Genomic DNA, 22,601 nt, shown 5'->3' on the forward strand with positions numbered 1-22,601 from the left:
GCAGATTCCCCCTCCCAGCACCCCACAGCGTTTTAGCTAAAGTGTTAAAATAAACGAGGAAAAATATGCTGCATGGAAAGAGGTCCTGATGGGATTAGTCGCTGAGACTACAAAAACAAAGTGAGGCTTGAATAACAGCAATTAAAAAAAACAACCGAACATCAAATGCATTAATTGAACCATTCCTGATATATAGGAGAAAAAAAAAAGAAACACTACAAAACTACACACACACACCTGTGATGAAACAGTTTCCTACTCAGGAAACTGCCACTTTTTTTTTTTTAAAACAGTTAATGTAATCGAGAATTGTCACCTGTGGTAATACAGATGTAGCTGTGGACAAGTCCTTACAGCACCATACCACCTTTCTGCAATCAATGCTCTTGCGGTGTTTAACTGATACCCTCAGCACAAAGGCTGTTGTGCTATTACTGTTCTATACAACCCAAAGAAAATCAAACATGTGGAATCATCACCCCATCTCCTTCCGAATTTTCAGTCTTTATGTCTCAAGCTGTACGCAGCCAGTACACGCCCAATGATTAGAAGATATTTCCATGAGGGTCACAAAATCTCCTGCTTAGCCAAGCATTATTATGAAATTATTTAATATAAGATACATAAGCAATTTTCCAGACTCTTCATTTTACGAGAAAATATTTGCGGTTCTCATCACAGCAACGTTACCACGATTCTGGTGAGGATATAGGAAAAGCAGCACTCGAGACTTCAAACCTGCTGACTACACATGAGAATCAAATGGGAATAAAATAGGAAATGTTCTGAAGCGCACAGCTGTAACCTGGCTTTGCTTGCAAGGAAATTACATCAAAACTATGCCAGAAGCACATTAAGACCTGGAAGTCAAATCCTCGAAGCTTAGGAAAAGCTGGAGTTTGTTCATTTGTACACGCCAAGAGCTTTTATTTACAAAGTCATGTTGCCCTCACATCCCCAGCATTCCTATCTTGTTAAAAAAAAAAAAAAAAGGATAGAGAATGACTGCTGGAGTAAAAGTAGATTTTTTTTCCCCCATCAAGACAATTTAAAAATAGACAAAAAGAATCCAAGAGGAAAAAATAAACCTGCTGTAGTCCTTGCAGAAGGCTTTGAGGGTCCAACCAACTACCAGGCTCACCTCTGGTACCACCAGCGCAGCCAGAGCTATGGAGTTGCCTTTGATGGACAAGACAGTGAGGTGATGCTCTTCTGAGTCCAAACCTGAGCTTGTTGCAACTCTAAATATCCTGGTCACCAAACTAGGATGTTGTGGAATTCACCTGTTTTTCAAAGTTTAAGCAGTGTGAAAACCAGCAGTTCCTGAGCTTAAGGGGTCTCACTTTGCAGCCCCAGAACGGTTCCCTACAGACAGAAGGAATACAAGATCTGTACGAAGGGTCTTCTGTCCAAATACTTAATATATTTGATTAGGGGAACCAGAAAATTATTTATTGATAGAAACTGATTCTTTCTTCATGAAATGTTCCTTCAGCCTAATACTTAACTGCTTACCTGCCCACATTTCTCTGCATTCTGCACCCCTTCCTAAAGACTGGGTTTATGTAACTTAGACAACTGGTGAATTCCTTATAATCATCTCCAAACACAAACAGCTTAGGCACAGATTACACGGTTCTCATGGCTACTGCATTTTAGGGTATTTCCTTAATCTAAAACCAGCAGAGGGTTGTGCACAAATAGCCACGATACGCGGCCAAGAAGGATACGGATTGGCATTCAAACTCCAGACCCAAAGTACAGACAGCAGTTAAAATGAATTGCACGCATAGCTACAGAAAATCCTTCAAGTCACAGTTGAGACCCAAACATGAAAGCACATTTCATCCTCTGGGTCACAATCCAGCAAGGCATGTAAGTATGAGGGTTACATCATGCATCTGCGTAGTCCCACATAATTCAGCTGCACATCGCCTATGCGCATAAGGACATTTAAGTGCTTTGCTTTATTTAAACTGTAGCTACCAGAGCACAAGGCACATTACACTTAAGTTTCTTGGCTTTACAAACTATTTTCTTGGAAGATTTAAGGTATTTTAATCAATTCAAATATTCTTACCTGAACTGAGAACTAAGGTGTTAGCAACAAAGAGATTAATGTACTTCTCTAGGTGTAAACTTGTAGCATTTCTCTAAATTTCAACACTGCAATCTGATTACTCAGCTTTGTTTTTCCTTTGCATCCCTCTGAGATGCTCTTCTGCTAGTATACTGCTCCAAAGTTTACACTCTAAACAGTGGAAGCGTACTTTGTTGGTATTATTTATAGATGAAGGAAGTGTTTATTCTGTTGGTTTGGTCACATACGAACACCTTTTTAGACGAGCTGTTAAAAAATCTGAGCAACTGTTTGATATATTTATAAACACGCTGTTCTGGAGACTCCAGCAGCAAGCTGAAATATCCATTAGTTAATTTTACTGGTATGTGAAAACAACAACAAAAAAAATTAAATGAGCACCCAGTAAAACAAAGGCCTGTTCAGTTTAAACACACAAAGAGAAATGCAAAAAGAAGAAACTTGACAGACATCTTTAACTTAGTAGGTGGTTTAACACGGAGCACAGTTTGGTAGGTAGAAATTCAGAAAAGCAGCCCTTATAGCATTGCCTTAACACCTACAGCACTCAGCTGGATCCTACCTCGATCCAGGAACAAGAATCAGTCTGTTCCCTCAGTATGGCATCTCGCTTTTTTTTCTTCTGCCCTGATTACAATTTCCTTGGACTAGATGTTCTTGCAAGCCTTAAGATTTAAATGATTTACTCTAGAAACATAATAAATCTAAAATTGTTCCTTCGCAGACAGATAGGAAAAAGAGCAATGTAAAAAAAAAAAAAAAACAGAGATAATGCTATCACCACTCTGATCCATGCTACATCATGGTTCAAATAGATGAAGCCTTCTGAAACAACTGTTTTATACACTGGCTCTTAAACTATATTTTATATATGTTCCCTGGATCTTAAGAACACTGCTTTTATTCAGGCATTACCTGTTTTTGATGTAAACTTTAGTTTGCAATTTGTCTTGCTTTCAACGAAGAGCATCACAGTTAACTCTATTTAAGTTTTAGAGAAGTTTATTTCTTATCCTGATAGTTTTAACTGAAATTTGGATCATTAGACTAAAGCTAAAGGTATCAGTTAAGATTTCAACAGCAAAGTACTATCCAGAAACAGCTGAATTTTCAAAAAGAATAAACGTGACTATAGGTTACATCATTTAAAAAGAGCTACAGATGATACAGATACACCAATGTTTAAAAAAAAAAGTAAAAGCGACCTATGGTTTAAGAGAAGAGAGGAGAACAATTACAACCACGTGCCACAGTATGAAGAAATGTTGCATGGCTCAGGTGTAGCTCTGCTAAAGCCACTACTGTCTTGACTTCAAACATCATTAAAGTCTTTAAAATGAGTTGAGGTCTGCAGAGACAAACTGAATAGTTATTTTACAGCACTTCCCATTCTAAAACTTGCTTATCTGTAAATAACTTGCAATTACGTAAAAATATTTTGACATTAGCATAGGCTTCAACAGGTGAAAATGAAGCCAATATTAATGTCAATATTTTAGTAAGAAATATACCGTTGATAAATGACTTATATGTAGGTCATCCCGTGACAGCAGCTGCTTTATATTCCCAGTTCCACTAAAAACGGAAAAGTGCAATAAGATCTTATTGACAGCTGCATTCAAAAACATACCAGTTACATAAGTTTGCAAATTATACTGTGCCAAAGTTAAATATCTGAGCTTTTTAACGATAGTTCTTAAAATGCTCTCTCAGCAAGAATGACTCAACTGCACCGTATAAGCTGCTCTCCAGATAAGAAGCAACCAGCTCGATTTTATAGAAAAGACTTTTTTGTGTTCTGCTTTAATTCAAATTGCACCAAGTGAGTTCTGCTTGTTTGGACCTGCAAGCTTCACCAGTCCCTTGGCATTTCCAGCCCTGCTCCTCAGCTCCAACAAAGTATCTCGAGCTCACCTAGACGCAGCGAAGCACTCGGAAAACAGGTATAGTTTTCTGCTGTACCTCAAGGGGAATATTTACCAGACAACCACCAACCGAAGGACTAAACCTTTTAACCAGAGCTAGGCCTTGACTAACACGCTAGAAAAACGTGGCTCTACCAGAAAAGAGTGAGAGTAGAGACCAGCTCTTTCCAGTACGAGCTACATTTATCAGGAGGTTTTATCAGATGAATATGGCTGAGGAAAACATTAATAACTGGCACAAGGCATCAGCAAGGCTTTTACTTTTACAGCAGTCCCCTACACGAGATGTAGGCCCAGAAATACGGGCCTGGAGGGGAAAGCTTTAGGAGCAGCTCTCCCTATCCCTGTGAGAAATGCTGCTGTACCTACCAAAATTGTTCTTCAAAACCTTTCCTTTGCTCAGACAGGGAAAATGTAAAACTTCCCTGACCCATGTTTTCCCCACCCCTTCCCTCTGTCTCTGATCTTATTCATAGAAAACCCACGAATAGTATTAAAAGCAAAGCTGTCAGAGAAGAAATGTGGGTAGAACTTGCTCAATTCCTGTTAATTTGGCAATTCGCATAGGGTCCTGAGTAACAGCGGTTGTCTTTAATTTCACTAGTGCCTCACTAATCCTTTGCCAGCCACCTAAGCAGCGAAGCAGTGCGTGTACAGGCTCACCAAAGCGTTACAGAGTTAGAACCAGGACTTCATGGAGTGACTCTACTTATTTTGACGTTATCCATTGCAATCCATGGAAAACGTGTCACCTACCACTGAGGAAGAGAGCCTTAAACCTACAGCTCTCAGGATCTCTTTTAAGTCTGCCTTCTGCCTGAAAGAATTAAAAATCAAAACTTCCTTCGTATGCCATGCACAGCCCTAAGGTTACCACGCAGGTCATCTGAACCACCAATGTTTTCTCCCTTGACAAAAGGTACAGCTCAACGACAAAGTAGTTCCTCACAAGCACTGGTTAGTTTTGCAACAACAGAGTTTTGCCGCACGCACGGCGCATCCCTGAAACGTTTTAATTGTATGAAATGAAAACAAATATATATCGAACGGATGTCTGTGAAATCTATCCTGAAACGACTGACCCGCAGCCAGCCCTAGAGCTGTGTGGCTACCACAACCCAAGCTAACGTAATAAAAGGGTTAGATGGGAACTACGACACGTAGCACGCGAGCCCAATTATCTCGTACATCGCCGGGCAACTTTTCCATCGAGGACACCGTCCTGTTACCTCCGCTTTTACCGCCGTGGCCGTGACAGATTACAGCTCACCAGCAACCTTTGCTCACGCCGTTCCCAAAGCCTCGCTCCAACTTTAACCGCCCCGAAAGGCGTCGGCGAGGCCGAGCTGCGGGGCAATGCCAGCGCTCGGGGCGTGCTGGGTGCTCCGACCCGCACGGGGTGGGTGCTTTATAAATAGATGCGCGGTGCTGGTGCTGCTGGTGTGGTGTGGGTGTTTTTTCCTCGCGCTCCCAGCGGCGTGCCCCACGGCTCGGGCGGCGATGGGCGAGGAAGCTGTTTATAACCTTCGGTAAATGAACTCTGGAGCAGGGAGGGGACGGAGGGGAGCTGCTGCTGCTACCTCAGCTCGCCTTCCTCCTCCTCCTCCTCATGTCCCCCCCCCGGGGACCCCCACAGCCCTGGGGACCCCTCACAGCCCTGGGGGGGTCCCCATACCCTCGGGGGTCCCCTCACAGCCCCGGAGCCCCCTCACAGCCCCTGTCTCTCACCACCCCCCCCCGTCACCACTTACCCCGCTCCGGGCCGCGGCGGAGACGGCACCGGCGGCTCCCCGAGGTGCGCGGCGGGGAGGCCGGGCGAGGAGGAGGAGGAGGAGGAGACGGAGAAGGAGGAGGAGGAGGAAGGGGCCCGGCCTCGCCTCACTTCATTCGCAGGCGGCGGCTGCCGAGGGCGGCTCGGTGCGCAGGGGGAGCGCAGCGCTCATGGCGGCCCCGCTGCCCCCGGCCCCTCCCGCTCGGCTCCCCCCCGGCCCCGGCCCCGTGCCCGCGCCCACCCGCCCCCCGCCGCTCTCGCGCACGCGCGCCGCCTCCCCCCTCCCCTCTGCGCATGCGCCGCCGCTGCGCCCGTTCACCCCCCCCCCCCACCTCCCCGCAACGGACGCCGCCGCTGCCGCCGCGCGCGCGCGCACGCTTCAGGGGAAAAGGGGGGGGAGGCGGGAGCGCGCACGCGGGGCGCCCGGATGTTCGGGGGGGGGGGGGGAGGTATTACATCACCCCGCGCCGGGCCCAGCGCGCATGTGCGAGCTCGGGGGGAAGACGTCATCAGAGCCCTGAGGGGAGTGGGGAGGAGCGGGCGGGAGGCGCTGCGTTGGGGGGCGGTGATGGCGGCCGCTGGGCTCCCTCAGGGAGCGGGCACCGGCTCCTAGAGGGGTTCCTTGAGGAGGAGACGGGCTGAGGGGGCAGCCCTGAGGAGATGAAAGCCCTCCTGAGGGGAGGGGAGGGGAGGGGAGGGGAGGGGAGGGGAGGCTGCCCTGGGGGAGGGAAGGCTGCCCTGAGGGAGGGAAGGCTGCCCTGAGGGAGGGAAGGCTGCCCTGAGGGAGGGAAGGCTGCCCTGAGGGAGGGAGGGGAGGCTGCCCCTCCTGAGGGGAGGGGAGGGGAGGGGAGGCTGCCCCCCCTGAGGGGAGCGGCCCTGAGGGGAGGCCGGGCCGCCCACCCTGAGGGAAGGGGAGGCCGCCCGCTCTGAGGGAAGCCCCCTTACCCGTTGCCCCCACCCGGCTAAACCGATCCCCTGCGCCTCCCCCCCGCTACAAGCCGGCAAAAAGAGCCCTGGATCCCCATTAGCAAGCGGCCGGCGCGTTTCATAACCCCGCGGTGTTCAGCTCCCCTCAGCACGCTGCGGGGCCGGCCCGCCCGCTCCCCCGGCCCTACCTCCTCCGCGGGCGCCTCTCCCCGGCCCTGTCCCATCTTCTGCCTCCGGCGAGGAGTCAGCCGTGGGCTCCCGGCGCCCGGGAGCAGCTGCCGGCCCTGCCGCCGTCCTAGCGAGCCATGCGGAGGAGAGGGGAGCTGGATGCGGCGGGGGGGGGCTGCTGGGATCCTGGCTGGCTCTGCGGGGAACGCCGTGTGCGGCTAATTCCAGCGAGCCGCGGTTAAACCCCGGGCTGAGGATTTTAAGAGGTGGAGTGGATGTGGGAAGGACTACTTGGAAGGGGAGGGTTAGGGATGCGGGCTGGTTTTTTGAGCCCGTGGAGAAGGAATGGCTGAAGTGGGCGCTTAGCTGAAGAGGGCGCTTAGCTGAAGAATCAGGAAGGTTGACTAGATGGTTTCCATATTTGACAGTAACCGGAGCGCACAGCCATATGTGAAGGTTTTTCTACACTGAATGTTTGGAAAGCCCTCAAATTGCCGGTTAGCTTCCTCTGGCCATTGTAGGTAACAATCAGTGTAGCTTCAACCAGCCTGTGCCAGCTACCGAGGGCAGTTAATTGAGGGCTCTTGGGCAGATAAGACCTACAAAAACAGAAAAGCCTCACCCAGAGAGGGCTGGAAAAGCTGTAACAACTGTAACAAAACCTCATGGTTGTAGGGTTTTCTGTAACAGATAAACTTACTGTGTCTCAGCGTGATACAAAATCTCCAGTTTCCATTGCTGACTGTGAGGGAATGGTACGTTTGGACCTGATCTTACTCTATTCATCCTAATCATGTTAGCACGAGCATGAATGCCGCTCGGCAGTGCTCAGTGTTGTTTGAACTATTTCAGGCCTTTAAGTTGCAGTAAAATGCACCATGAGTCGTTAAACAAACCTTTAGGGAAGCTTAACTGCAATATCCCAAAAATATATTGGAGGTGGGAGTAGAATATATGAAGCCTATTCCTCAAGGGGAGATTTTTGGAAGGTCACAGAGAAATTCCCATAACCTTCATCAATGCTATTTGGAATTTTCTGTTGGTATTCAAAGGCAATTAGTTATAAATTTTTGATGCAGTTCAGATTTGAAAAACTGCATTTTTCTTTTTTTTTTTTTTTCTCAACACTTCTACAATATAGTCAGGGTAAAGGTTACACAAAATTTTTCCAGAATATACGTGCTGATGTACATATACAGTCATGCTTCTTGAAGCTCTGCACTTAAACATAAATTTAATAATGTTCACCCTCGTTTTACACTTTAATAAATCTCTCCTAACACTTTGAATTATATGCAGTTGCAGATGTTATTGGATTCTATTTGGTGTTACCTGTACCTGCATTTTTGCATTAAAAAAAGTAAGTGAACAAAAACCTGGCCTAGCTTTTTAGTGATGCCCTAGATTTAAGGCACAGGAATGGAATGACAGCAGAGTTTGCTCCTGCCATCTTCTGTTTATGTTTTTCTTGGGAAATTGGATGGAGTCAAATTATGACAGTGTTTTCTTAAAGTGTAACTTTTACTTAGTTTGCTAGTTTTGCCTGGCCGGTTATACAAGCAATGGCAATCAATAGTTACAAGAAATTCAACCATCACATTTAAGTAAGATGAAACAGAGTTGTGTGTAACGTATTTCCATGCATATTTGTAGCTGATAAGACTACATCTCCCAGCATACAACTCTTCATTTTCCCTTTAGTAAGACTTCAAGACTGGGTACAGATGACTGGGACCTGTAGTCACTGAAAACATTGGATCCACAGTCAAGGAGACAGTAACAAGAATCGTTGTGAAACTCCTTCAGCACTGCATCATCGGGTATGCCTGGATTATTGAGAAGAATCACGTTTCATTGTTGGGAACAAGGAATTTTGATTAGCTTAGGAAAGCATATTTAAAATGACATGCTGCTCCAATGTATATTTTAGATAATATTTTTCTGCTTCAGGTTACAGCTTTTAAAAACTATTTAGATGGATGTTTTTACCAAGAATATTTTAAAATATCTCTCTAAATAATAGATATTATCCAACTATGCACACTTGATTACTGCAGGCAGGAAGATGATTTTGTCCAGTGTATTCCCTAAAACTGCCAACTGAGAAAATTCTACACTTTGATCAAGGAGGCTGTTCTCTGTGACGTCATTTCATAAAAACCAGAGTAGAGCACTGCAGTTGCTACTGGGACCATGTGCTGATGTAACGGCCTTTTGGGATCCATTCCCATTGTAATGGGCGTATTATGTAGGAGGCTGCCGTAGTCTGCAGGTTGGTATTGCCACTGTTCCTTTTAATTCTTTTAGTTTTAATGACAGTTGGAGTTCTGGTTAAACTTTTTGTATTACAAAAACATGAGTTATCAGAAGTTTTTACGTTCTTTAGAGAGGGGACAGCTAGTGCAAATATTTATTGTCGTGTTGCATGATTTCAATTTCTTGATCCCCCAAGTGAAAAAGCTGCACTTCTTTCGGTGTCTCACATTGTGGTTTGTCCAACGGGTTGGGAAAAGGAGAGAGCCTTATTTTTTCAGCTTCCCTTAATTATCTTCACTCTTTCTCCTTCTGTCTGCCACAAATATTTGGCATAGATGGGAGATAATATATCTGAAGTTACTTTGCAGCCTAAACAGCTGGTAGACTGTAGATTTATATTTTATTTAGAATAGGTTTTGTATCACTTAGTAATACTCATTTAAATAATAGAGGTGTAGTCAAGCTGTTGTCCAGGCTGCCTTGAATCAGCGGCAGGAGGCAGGCACCTTCAGACAGCTCTGCTGCTGTGCTTACACTGGTGTCTGCAGCCGGCTGAGCGAGCTGCCTGCTGGAGGTGACATTTCCTCTCCTGCAGTTTCTCTGACTACAGAAGAAGCTGAGATGACAACCTAGACTAAGTGCTTAACTTTTAGATGGCTCGAATGAATTAATTAGCCATGGTGCTCGGAGGTGATCTAATACAAATCTTCATGCTAATATGCCTAGCCTGTAATACTGTGATCTCGAACTTGCCGGATCTTCATACTTGGCTTGTGAAGTACCCATGCCCTGCCCCATCTCTTCTCCACTGGGCTCTACCTATTTTTAGAATCCGAAAGCCAGCTAGACGACTATGCTGCAGGCTTTACATCTTCTGAGAACTATTGCTGCAACACCCTGGCGTGATGACATCTGTAGGTATCTGTTCAGGCAGCTGTGCCATTGGGAACTCCATAAAATCCCAGTGCTGTAGCTATGATTAATAATCACATGATGTTTAAATCATCAAAAGCGCACACCTAGAGTGTATCCTGTATCCAGACTGAATTTATCTGAAAGATGTCAGAAAGACTTTGAACTTCTGAAGAACGTGGTATGCAAAAATCCTGCATTCTCAAAGTGCAGCAGTTCTGATATAATTTGCTTTCTGCTGGAGTCTTGAGAAGGGCTAAACAAACTGCCACACTTTGCCTGAAGATTTATGCTCTCTTGATAGTTTCTAAAAACGTTCAAAGAGCAAGGACGTTTTGTAAAGACAAATACTAGTACTTTGCAATCTACAAAATCATTAAGGCATCACAACGTTGTTTTCTGATTGTAGCTTAACAGGAAAAAAAAAACAATTCTCAGTGATGAGTTTTATTTTTCTGGTGGGCATTTACTGATGAAAGTAACGTGCAGTTCAGGAAAATCAGCAAAAGCAAAGCAGAGTAACTGTCAATAGAGGGAAAACGCTTTAATATTAAAAATTAATATAAAGTTTTATTCTAGAATATTGTTACTATTTTTGTCCCCCTTTTTCTCCAACTCTTCATATTCTATTTGTAAATTTCTTATTTGTCAGTATTCATTAGGCATCACCCTTACACTTACACTCCAAATTCAAATGAAAAAGCGTATTTTGAATCTTTCCTATTCCATTTCAGCCATCAGCCAGTGGCTCCCAGCCAGTAAGGCAGGCCTGGGCCACCAAGTCTTGTTGGACTGTGCTGGCTAGGGTTATTATTGTGCTGCTATGGGATGTGGTTGGCTTTCCCAAACAGAGCTTGGCTATGAAAGGCTTGGGAGCTATGGCCTTGTGCAGGAAACCTCTGCGATAGAGATTTGGTCTTCATAGATAGAGATTTTGGTCTTATTTGATTGCTCTATACAACAATTTCCAGATTTAATACTAGCATTGGACACTACAGTGGCAGCTGACTAAACACATGAGATTCAGAAGTTCAGTAACACTCCCTCTATTTTCCTTCGCTCAGAAGAAAATCTTGCTGGAGATGCCAGACTGACAGCTGTGACTCTGAATCTTTGTCCTTTGCTCTTACAAGTTCTCAATGTGCAACGCATTTTCTGTACTTCCTAAATAATGCATTTTTGTTATGTTATGTAAAGGCCAGTTTTAAGTGAAGAAACAAGTCATTTAATTAGGGAAGCAAGTTTCATTTTCAGTACAAGCAGCACTGTGCTCTGTTGTCAATAAGAAAGTCATTTCAGAAATGGATTTTTTTGTATGTGAAATACAGGAAAGGCATCACATGTCCCAGTTTCTCCCAAAGTCCAAAGCTTACACAAAAGAAGATGACAAAAAATCAGGCAGCTCAGGAGGATAAATGCAGTTAGTCAGGAAGGTTCTCAGAGCAAATCACCTTTGTTACACATGGCTCCGTCTACCTATAGCAAAATATCGCTGAAGAGCTGGTGGTAAGCAAAGCCTGCTTTTCATGTGAAATAGGGAAATTAGAAAATAATGTCAGTACAGTCTACAAATATTTTAAGAAAATGAAAAATTAGGAAAAAAAAACACATTTGTATATGGTTTTATTTTTCCCTCCCATTTCAACCTTATCTGCCTTGGTGGTTGAAGCGGAAAAATCTCAACAGAAAAGCAGTGTGTCATGAGCCTGCTCAACTAACAGTGACAAAAAAGATGTGTTTGGTGTCAGAAGAGGTGCTGGCATGGCAGACCAGCGTATGCCAATCCATTTTGTTGCCTGTGCTATCTACCAGATTCGTGATTGTATGATGGAAATGGTCTCACTGGGATCATCTGCATTACTCTTCAACACAGAAACTGTGAAACAACTTAAAGCAACAGTAGTCAAAACCTGAAGTTGATTTTAAGTGTCCTGAAAGCTTGGCCTAATTCACACATGACACGACTCCAACACAGACACCTTTCTCCAGTTCTTTCCAATCTGAAGGGGCTGCACTTTAGTGAATCTTCATCTGCCAGTGGTGAATATCTACAAAGTTTTGTCTTCAGTTGCTGAAAGTTTAATTTTCTTAATGTTTTTTTCTTTTTTTTTTTCCTGTAAGACAAGCTATGAAGTACAGAACAATCAGAATATTTTATCAACTTGGCTTTAGACTATTTCATTCAGTGGATAGTTTTTCTATTTTAAAAATGTGAGGGTGTATGTAAGTTGCTGTTTTCATTTTCCATTAGTAGTCCGTGCATGAAGGCCTGTATCTTCACTGAAGTCAGTGACAAAGCTTCCATTGACCTCAGTGTTGCAGGATCAAACCCTTCGTCATTAGCATGTTGTAAAAACGGCTGTTGTCCCAGCCAATTTTAGTGGGCTTCCTACAATTGTCAGTTGTTCAACCTAAAAATTAGCTTAGCAATCACAGCTGAAAGTGCATGTCAGACTGTTGATGTGGAAGAATACTTCATACTGAGTCATTGGAAATCTTACGATGCTCTTAGACTTTTCTAATTATTAACATTCAAGCATAGACTCTGAAAATCAATGAAGATGGGAACTTCCAGATGTGGAGGAGAATCGTATTCCATAAACTCCATTTTTTCTGCTACTCGTCCTTTTCTTCTTTCAGTAGCCATATCTAGTTGCCTTCTTTGTACAACCAAACACAGCTTGCTTTTTGCTACATTTATTCACACAAATCTGTTCATTCAGTTGTCTCCTTTAACAAGCCTGTTAGCTGAGACACAGTTGAGGAGATCAGTTTTTATGTGCATCAGTTAGTCACATTAAGCTGGAGATTATTTAAAACCAACATGTCAGAATCAAATAGCCAAGGTCTGGAGATATTGACATCTGAACGTTGCTTAGTATTTTGCAAAGTAGGTTTACGTAGTACCAAAGATTCTGCAGAATCCAAGATTGAAAGGAAAATATGCTTCTGAAGCTGGATTTTGCCACTTATGCCCTTTTTAGCTGACAGCATAACTAAGGTTTAAATTTAGTTCGATTACGTAGATGCTGATGTGGTACAATTGTACGAAGTAAGACACTGTTTCATGTTCGCTCGTATAAGGGACGTAATAAAAATGGATGTGAGATCAAAGCTAGATGTGACGGTTTTCTTAGGAAAGCCAAACAACTTCTAGTAATTTCAATTTTTAGCATTTTTAAGTCAACCCCTACCCCCGTCGTGTGTTTCTCCAGGGATGGAGCAGAAAAAAATATTAGCAAAGCAATAGGGGTGATTATTAAAAAAGCACCTCCATGTTGTACAGTTCAAGCTCAGTTTCAGGAGAAGGAACCTATCAGGGAAGGAAGATCTCATAAGGCAGGACACATTAGCTTATGTTCTTTTGTAAAAACATTTAATGTCTACTGCAAATAATGTGGTGCAGTTTCATATCAGAGTGTAACTCAAGACATGAATGACTAAACAGAATGGTATCCTTTCTTCTCAGGAGATTTCCGTTGGTCCAATGGTCTTGGCGTCCAACTGCTTCTTAAGAGATCTGGCAATGTGATTTCTTTTAGGTGTTTGAAATATGTTTGTTTTCTTGCTTGTCGTTCATTGTAGTGGATCATCTATGAATTTGTTTAGATAAATATCTGTTTGTACTATATTTGTGTGTGTGTAAAGTCCTACACTATATTTTTATAAACATATATATTATTAATCCTTTGTAGGAATAATCAAAATAATTGGCTAGTATCCGACATTTATCATGTTGCATTCTAATTCCTCCCTTGGGTTGTTTTACTCTGTCTTATGCTCAAAATAAATAATATAATCTCTTGTAAGAGATGAGATAAAGAAGATGAAAAAAGCTTGCCTTGCAAAGATGAGAAAAATGATGAGGTAAAAAGGGAAAGCATTGGTGATGCTAATTCATGGCAGTCAGCTGAATACTAGATGAGAGTCATTAGCTCACTCTACAGAGGTCACAAGTTTGCCCTTCTATGACATGAATTTCAATTAATATAGACGCTGTCTCAACGTGAAAGCAGCAGTCGACCTGAGCTGAACCCAACTTAGGTGAGAGGCTCATTACCAATAACAGTTAGCAAATAGGAATATTCCTGCAAGTGCAAACTGAAAAGCAGTGACATACCTTCAGAGCACTGAGCAAACACTTCAATCTGCTACTCATTCTCTAGGTAAAATCTGTGAACACTCAAAGATAGTGGTTGTGGAATGCTTCAAGCTCATCTAGCTGCTACTGAGTAACCCAAAGAAAAAAAACAAAAACAATACCCTGATGCTGTCTTCAAAAATAAAATTTAGGATCTTTTCTGAATGCAAATCTTCAAAGTGTTGAAGTTGATCCAGTGCCTTTCTAGTTAATATAGATTATTAATAAAGATTCCCACTAACTTCAGTGAGTCTGGATTGAATTTAAATTTCTTACTTGCTTGGGGAAGCATTAGTAGTGTCAAAATGATTTTCATCACTTTAAAATGGATTAACAATACAGTAGTCATCATAAAATCATAGAATAATATTGTCTGGAAGGGACTTCTGGAGGTCATCTAGTCCAACCTCTGGCTCAAAGCAGGTCCTACATGATGGGGTTGCTGAACTCTTTGTTCATCTGAGTTTAGAATATCTCTGAGGCTGGAAATTTCACCTCTCTGGGCATGTTTCAGTGTTTCCAATCAGAATTTCATGTGTTTTGAGTTGTGTCTATTGTCTCTTTGCTTATCACGAGGTACTCCTGAGAAGAGCCTGTCTCTGTCTTCTCTATATCCTGTCAGGCACTTGAAGACAGCAATAAAATCTGCCCTTATCTTTCTCTTCTTACAGCTGAACAAAGCCAGCTCTCTGAGTCTGTCTTCGTCATGGTGGCCATCCACTGCACTTTCTCCAGCATGATGAAGAATTACTTACCCAGGAAGGATATCAGGAGGCTGCTGACTTGACTTCTATTTAGGTTAGTATCTTGCTCATTGCTGTGACATCTAAAATGCTTGTTAACATCATTAAAAAACTCAGCTATGCAAAATAAGATGTTATCATCTTTTGCAACTCTGCTGATCCTCTCTGGGTTGACACGTGTGCTGTCATATACAGAAAACTGACAGATCTGCAACAGAGCACCAGGTTCCTTGCACTGAAGCTTAATGTCAAGTAAAAGTTGAATTCAGAAAGTGGAATAGGTGAACCTCTCCTAGCGCCAGCATGTCCTACCCTTCAGTAGGTTAAGAAAGCACTGCGCTCTAATTTACTTCTCTGATGTCCAGGGATTTTCTCAGATGAATAATGATGTCAGCTCTCTGTTTTATTGTGTAGCTGGAATGGAAGCTATTTTACCCACTATATTCTCTTAGCTATTTACCCCCTTAAAATATGTATGATCTATGCAGGACTACTATCTATGATTTTTGCTAACTAAGATACACAGAGAAAGAGAGTCCATGGTAGTGTATGCTTCTAGAGCTCCCTACACAACGCTGTCATTAAAATGCCAGTCACAGGTTTCTGCTACGAGCCAGGTCAGACTGTGAACAGCTTCTTAGGCCATGTTCACTTTTGGACTTTTTGCCCGATAAATTCCACAGGTTCACATGCTTGATTATGCAATTATTTTCTTGAATTCATTAGAACACTTCACACACACTGAGTTTACAGCCCTAAAGCTGGTCTTCCTTGTAATTTATATCCTGGTAGTAAAAGGTTTAGAAACACAAAAATTTGGATTTTTTTTTCTCTGAAAACCCATTGTTGTGGATGAAGATTCTAATATTTTGTGTTTTGCTTTGGGAAGACCAGCAGAGGGTGCCTGAGTTAGAGAGCAAATCCCATTCCCAGATTTGTACTGAAACTGTTGACAATATGAAAGTAAAAAAAAAAAAAAAAAGAGAAGTAAATTTTAATTTAGAGCTCTTCTGAAACCAAAGAAGAATATATTAATGAAAATAAAGGGAAACTAGATCACCAGGCAAATTACACTATTAAGAGACTGTAAAAAAAAAAAAAAAGTGTTACTAAGAATTAAGAAAAATTCATACTTTTGATTAGGAAAGGAATTTCAGTTATCTGATCTGTCATTGGCTACTAAAGGACAGGTTCCCTGAAATATCTTTTCATGGGATTTGGGAGACTTTCACAGGTTCTAGCTTTAATGCAGGAAGCTACTCTGTAAGTGACCTCTGTGTAAGGAGATAGAGGAAGAGTGCAGGATTCAGAGCAGGCTCCTACTTCATGCTCCCTGGCCACCCCCAAAACGGAGTTTGTTTCTGCTATCGCAGTCTGCTCAGGGAGACTAAGCTCTGCAGAATCAGCCTTTTGGACACCACCTTAATTTCCTCTTGCTGTCCCTCACTTAATATTAAATGTTCCAAGAGAGAAAGTTTTCACTAGTTCCCTGCGTTAGTAGTCTTTTCAGTACTAGTGCAATGAGAGAGCCCAGACAGAAAGAAGTCTTTCTAGATTGATTAGAACAGATTTAAGTTGAATAAATATTGCTTTATATATCTATGTGTATATTTGAAAAATTCTAAATGTGGAAAATGGGGCCCATATCTTTCCATTGACTTTGGTGATGCTGGAACCCAGCCTAGGATGATAGAAACAGAACAGGGATCTACGAATCAGAATGTAAATATTGAAGATAATGCCTTCCTCTTCACCAACACAAAAGATTTGTCCCATATCAAGAAAAGAAAAAAAAAAGAGCTGTTTTTTAAAAAAGAAAAACATGAAATGCTTACTTTCCCTCACTTACCTGGATATGATATATTCAGATAACTTGTTGTGTTCTAACCTTTAGGTATATCCTAACCTTTACCTATACCTAGTTCTCTCAGGAAAAGTCATTCGTATATTTGTATCTTGACTTCTAATATTTTCTTTGAATAATTGGGATGAATTGCATAGCAGTAATGTCACACAAACAAAACAGCATTAACATCAGATGTAGTTTAACCTGAACATGTTCTGTATTTTTGGTATTTACATAAACACAGACAATTTAGTCACAACCCTTAATGTAAACCAAAGAAAGTATGTTATGAAAAGTAAATGGATAATACAGCTTAAGGACTCTGGGCTCCATTACTTTCCCATCATACTAAACAAGTCTTACCTTCATATAAATGGCACACGTCTTGGAGAAAAGTTTGGAGTTTTTCTGGATTTCTCTTTTTATTATTTCTCTGCATAAATGTGCTTTTAATGTCAATAAACAGGAAGAAAATTCAGATTAGTGTGGTCTAAAGGAGCAGAACTGATGCAATCAGTTCTCATCTTAAACTTTTGAATAAAATTCACTATTATGTGATGAACCTGCATAACATATCTGGAATACTGAAGTCACGTTCAAATATCCAGTTAGGGCATTGATGGAAACCTGATGTGCAGGAACTGTTTAGAAGCAAACGGTCTTTTTAGCCTTTTAATGTAGGTGTCAGTAAAAGCACGCCAAGCAATTTGAAAACAAAAGCCAAGTTGTTTATAATCTACTTGAAAAGTCATGGATGTGAAATCTGGAAGAAGGACAGGGCCAAGTATAGCTGCAGGCAGCTGGGATCACTGCAGAGTTTTATAGCTTCAAACCAAATGTCACAATGGTGAGAGGGTAGAAAATGTCTCTAGCTTCTTATATTGAGAAAGACCTTCCCAAAGGATGCCACAAAAAGTGAGTGAACAACAACTAGAGGTCATCTACTTCTGTCTGTAGATGCTTCCTATATTTGTCCTGGCTGCCACTGTGTATATTACAATTTTGTATTTTTCTATGATGATCTGTTGTTGTCAGATATTTTGTTTGCTACCTATATTTTTTTTTCTAGTGGAGGAAGCAATGAGGTATAGGGCGAAGAGAGAAGAAAAGAATGATTTATAGTTTCACCATTTTAACATAGGGTTTGCTTAAATAGATGGTTGCAAAGACTTGTGTAATCATCTTTGCTATGCCTCTGCTAGTAAGTTGAACAGCCTGTTGACTTTCTGGTTCTGAGGCCTTCAGGCTGGACCTGGTTTGTGTCTGTAGCTGATGCCCCTCAGACAAACCCCACATTGTTTGGGAGAGTGTGTGTGGGCAAGCCATACCATGAACCGTGACAACAGTTTAAAAGCATGGATGGTCACGTGCCAGTGCATAACTCTATGCCTTAGCCCTGTTTGACCAACTAGTATAGATGTCGCTTAGTCTGGCCAAAAAAAGTGATTTCTGTGGTTTACCTATTGTTGCTTGGGAACAGGTTGTACTAAACTGTAATGCAGTGGCCAACAAAGCAGTATCAACAGTTTTAATTATTGTTTTTTAAAATAGATAGAAGATACAGCAGTTCAGCATGTCCTATTTAGAATTCGTTTACATTTATAGACTCCAGGTTTTGAACGGGTGCAGGTTCACACACAAAATCTTAACTAAACAGAATGAAATGAAATGGATGGAAGGAATAAGTCAAATTAAGGAGAGATTTGAAGTAAGAAAAGATGGGTATTATTACCTTCAAGTCTCTGGCCAGAGTAGGAAGGCAGGGAGAAGGGGCTATACGTGAAAAACATGAAGATTGAACAACATGCTAAAAGCTGAAATGAGAAGAGATTAGGGTAGCTAGGAATGCAAAGACTTAAATGCACAAAGAAACAGAGACCTGAACTCAAGAAGCTAATTCTGGGGCATAAAGGAGAGAGCTTGTGCTCTTTGTATGCAGTAGGAAAAAAAATCCCAGACATACTGAGAGCAGAATTGTACCTCAAATCGGTGTCAGAACAAAATGATTCCTCTCATTTAAAAGGTTTGAATAGATGTCCTTTACACAGGGTATATTGTTAAGTTTTCAGTAAATTTTATTACAAAAGAGAGTACTTTTTTTTTTTAAATAACTTACAGTCGAAACAGATATAAAACAGAAACTGTGGAAAACGTGGATATATCCACTGTCTGACCAGACAGATTTATGTAAGAAATATTTTCAGCACTCAGTTACATTTACATGGGGTGGTGTCAGCCTTGATGTGCATTTGTTAGTCTCCTCTTACAGCAACACTAAACCTATGGCAGAAGTAGTATTCTGATACAGATAGCACGGAGTCAAAACTGGCCTTAATTCACTTGCACTCATTTTATGATGGGCTCTCCCTAAAATTTTGTTTTCCTAAACAAAAGAAAGAGCTTGTCTCTGTAGAAGTTGTTTGGTTTGCTCACACTGGAAGAAGAAATACTGGAAAAGGAAATACAGTGCTACTCTGTTTTTTGTTGCTCATTGAAATGTTACCGTACCTACATAAATAATAATATGAAGCAAGAGCATTTTTCAAATTTATGTTTTACACAGACGCTGAAATAATCTCAGCTAATTGCACTGGAGCTTTATTTACTATAACACGGATCAAAGAAATTGCATCACAGTACTGTGGAAAATATTCACACCCATGCTCACAGTATTATTACCGGGGCTGGCACCAAGTCATCTGAGGCCCCCTTGTGAACAATCAAAGAGGAAGCACTTCACCCATAAATCTGTGAAAAGTTTACCCATTTTATACTGGAGTTCTCTTGGCAATGTTGTGTTGTCAGACCTGCTGGAACCTGGTTCATTCAGACTTAACAAAGAAAGTGATTTTAGACATTAGAAAGAAATGAGAGACCAACGAGCTATGTAGGAAAAGCTTGACTGGCAAAAAATTGGCAACGCCTCACACAACTAACAATGTATATAGCTGTCAGACAGAAAGTGTACAGAAAAGGCTTAAGCACAGTAACCCATAGGCCGTGCACATCTTTTGTATGCATTGTTGGCTGTAATTCATGCTTAAAGCAACCAAACTACTCTTACCTGTTATAGTATATGGTATGCTATGTATACAGGGGAAGGTGTCCCTGCCTGTGGCAGGGGGTTGGAACTAGATGATCTTTAAGGTCCCTTCCCTTCCAGCCCAAACCATTATATGATTCTAGTATTTGTTAATGACTGGTTCTGCCTTAGTTTTGCCACTTCCAAGTCTATAATCGTGAAGACTGTGATCTACCTATCATGAAACATAGAAGAATGCCGTTAATGAAACCAGTAGAGAACTTGCTCTAAGTGTTTAAACAGAATAGAATGGGGACACTTAGATCTTCAGAATTTGAGACCACTTTTATTTATGTAATTACATATGGATTAAAAGACCTAAGACTAGGCAGGGTTTATAAAAATTCTGTTTGTTTGTTTTCCCCCGTTTAATAAGCCAATCGTTACTCAATGGAAATAATTTTTCATAGTCTTGCTCTGTGATCATGGCAGTGCCTATAGTATTGAACATATACAGCTGATATATCATAAGACAGTTAGAAAGCTCTGCAAGTCTTTTACAGTGAACCTAGAAAAAATATAAAGTATCACAGTTATTAATACTTTGGTAGTAGGCCAAAATTATTTATTTGTTTCAGAAATATAACCAAGTTATAACTATGTCTTCTTGTAACTGTAGAACTTGTCTAGATCACCTGAACCTAAGGAAGATGTATAATTCACTACTGCAAAACTAATTCTTAAAAGTAAACAGCTTACTCAGATTATTGTCACAGGCCTATCTTCAGAAAAATAAATAAATAAAGCATATACTTTACAGATCATGTCCCACTGAGCCCAAAGACATGTAAGTGCATGCATATTGTTTAAAACATAGTTAAGCAGTTCACTGAGTAAGGATGGGTTGAGACAGATGCTGAAATGCCTTGCCAACTATGGTTTAAATAATACCCATCCATACCTTCCTATAACGTGATGTTTGCAACGTGAACATCATGTTTTTTTAAGCTATCACAGGAGGATTTATGAGAGACTGGCACGTCATTTACTCATTTCTTTTGTGCAGCTGAAACTTGTACATTTTATGCACTATTTATACACAAGCTGTATCATCTCCAGCACTGAAAACACAACATCCATCTTACTTCAGCTGATGTCGGTGGGAACCCTGAAGAAAGATGAATGTCCATCTAAGCTTGCAATGGGACAAGGAAACAGATACACGGATTGGAAGAAGGTCAGTACCTACAGCATGAATAAACCATTTCATTAACAGTATAAAGGATCAAAACCAAGATGATAAAATCAGTTTGAGAACAGATGTAGAGTAAGGTGCAAAACAACAGGATCCTGGGCAGGATGAGAACAAGGACTTGTCATCCTCCCCAGTATCTAGAGAAAAGCCTATCCAGTCCTACCTGGGTGTGTTGACTTGGCACTATGAAAGAAACCCATATACACCCTGATGATACATTCTGATAGGTCTGATATACATGTGTTTATAAGCTTATATCTGATAGGTCTATGCATTGCATAAATTTGCTCTAAAATAGGATGAATTTATGATGCTATTCCTGAAATTCATTCCACTCACCTTTGGCTTTGGGTTACAATATGGTTATTGGAAATACTACTAGAATATGAAATTATTACAGTTCACATGCCTTAAAAGTTCTAGCGTGGTGGGCAGATAACTGTAAGATAAATCTCCACTTAATCTTTTTTTAGTGTTGAATTCATATCATTCTGATTTTACTTCTTACTCTTTTTGTTCCTGATGGTTGTAATGCCATAAAAATTGTCACACAGAAAAAGCTATGCAAATACTTAAATAAAGCCCTACCAAAACAGGTCTAATTGGAATCAGAAAGCTGAAGAGCACTACTGGAGTTCCAGATTTTCAGTCTACTGTCACATTTTTCTTCTCCATTTAGCAGCATGAATAATATTGCACATTTATTATTCATTTACAGAGGTCACCCGAGTTTATATCTTTGCACTTGTGCACAAGGTCTTCTTAGTACTGCATGATTGCAGAATAAAAATACAGAAACAGTAATCTAGTCAAACGTATTTCTCTCTTATTGCTTTGGGGACAAAAGGCAGCTTATTTTGCTTTTAATTATATCAGGTGCCAATATAATTTGTGTATCTTTCAAGAATAATGCATGTTATCATATTATGTTCAGAGTTTAATTGATCTGTTATCTGCTGCCACAGAGTCAACAAAGGGAGCCTCACCAAGGTTCACACGAGAGCATGGAGCAAGACTGAGACCTCTCATACTGGTAACTATTTCCCATTTTGTTTTCGGAGCTTTACAGTTCAGCTTCTCTTTGGCTCTTGCTCTTCACTACCGCAGTTCAGTACTTTATATAAATATCAGAACATGTTTACTGGACTCCGAAGTGTCATCTGCATAAATCACTGAATAAAGTGCAACGGACCTGTCAGGCATTCTGTTGATGTTCAGGTTGACTTTGGTAGATTGACTCTTTAATCCTCAACTAGACTTTTAAAGACTTAGCAGTAATGGCCTCTTCAGAAAGTGAAAATTAGTTTCTCACGTGGAAACTAAGCTCAGGCTTAAAAAATACTTTTGGTTTTCCTTGGGAACTTAGATGTTGATCAAATCTAAGGGCTTTGTTATGTTGTGATCCTCTAAGAGATGTTTCATTTTGCTTTGGTACTTTGTCAAACAGCTCTTCTCTAAGCAGTTGCTGTCTCTCAAGCAACAAAAAGAGTGTATGTTACTGTCAACACTCAACGTTGTGCTTCCAGCAAGGAAA

At 41.3% G+C, this 22,601-nt stretch overlaps 1 protein-coding gene and 1 long non-coding RNA gene across 3 annotated transcripts in view; one reads left to right on the plus strand and one right to left on the minus strand.

Moving 5' to 3' along the window:
* Positions 1 to 7,248, minus strand: part of PPM1A (protein phosphatase, Mg2+/Mn2+ dependent 1A) — a 28,854-nt gene extending 21,606 nt beyond the window's left edge. Inside the window, exon 1 of one of the 2 annotated variants that reach the window (XM_035551457.2) lies at positions 6,913 to 7,248. The gene's annotated coding sequence lies outside the window, so the exon portion shown is untranslated. Of the gene's footprint in view, positions 1 to 5,777; positions 6,019 to 6,912 lie in introns of those variants that run through there. The other variant, XM_035551459.2, reaches the window with a different exon arrangement.
* A 1,709-nt stretch (positions 7,249 to 8,957) lies between these two features.
* LOC118250397 (uncharacterized) lies at positions 8,958 to 15,029 on the plus strand. The gene is made up of 3 exons (XR_004779448.2): positions 8,958 to 9,164; positions 13,530 to 13,602; positions 14,873 to 15,029. It is a non-coding gene; the product is annotated as an uncharacterized LOC118250397 (long non-coding RNA).
* The last annotated feature ends 7,572 nt before the right edge of the window (positions 15,030 to 22,601 follow it).

The sequence above is a fragment of the Cygnus atratus genome, chromosome 5, assembly GCF_013377495.2.
Source record: "Cygnus atratus isolate AKBS03 ecotype Queensland, Australia chromosome 5, CAtr_DNAZoo_HiC_assembly, whole genome shotgun sequence".
NCBI classification, from domain to species: Eukaryota; Metazoa; Chordata; class Aves; order Anseriformes; family Anatidae; genus Cygnus; species Cygnus atratus.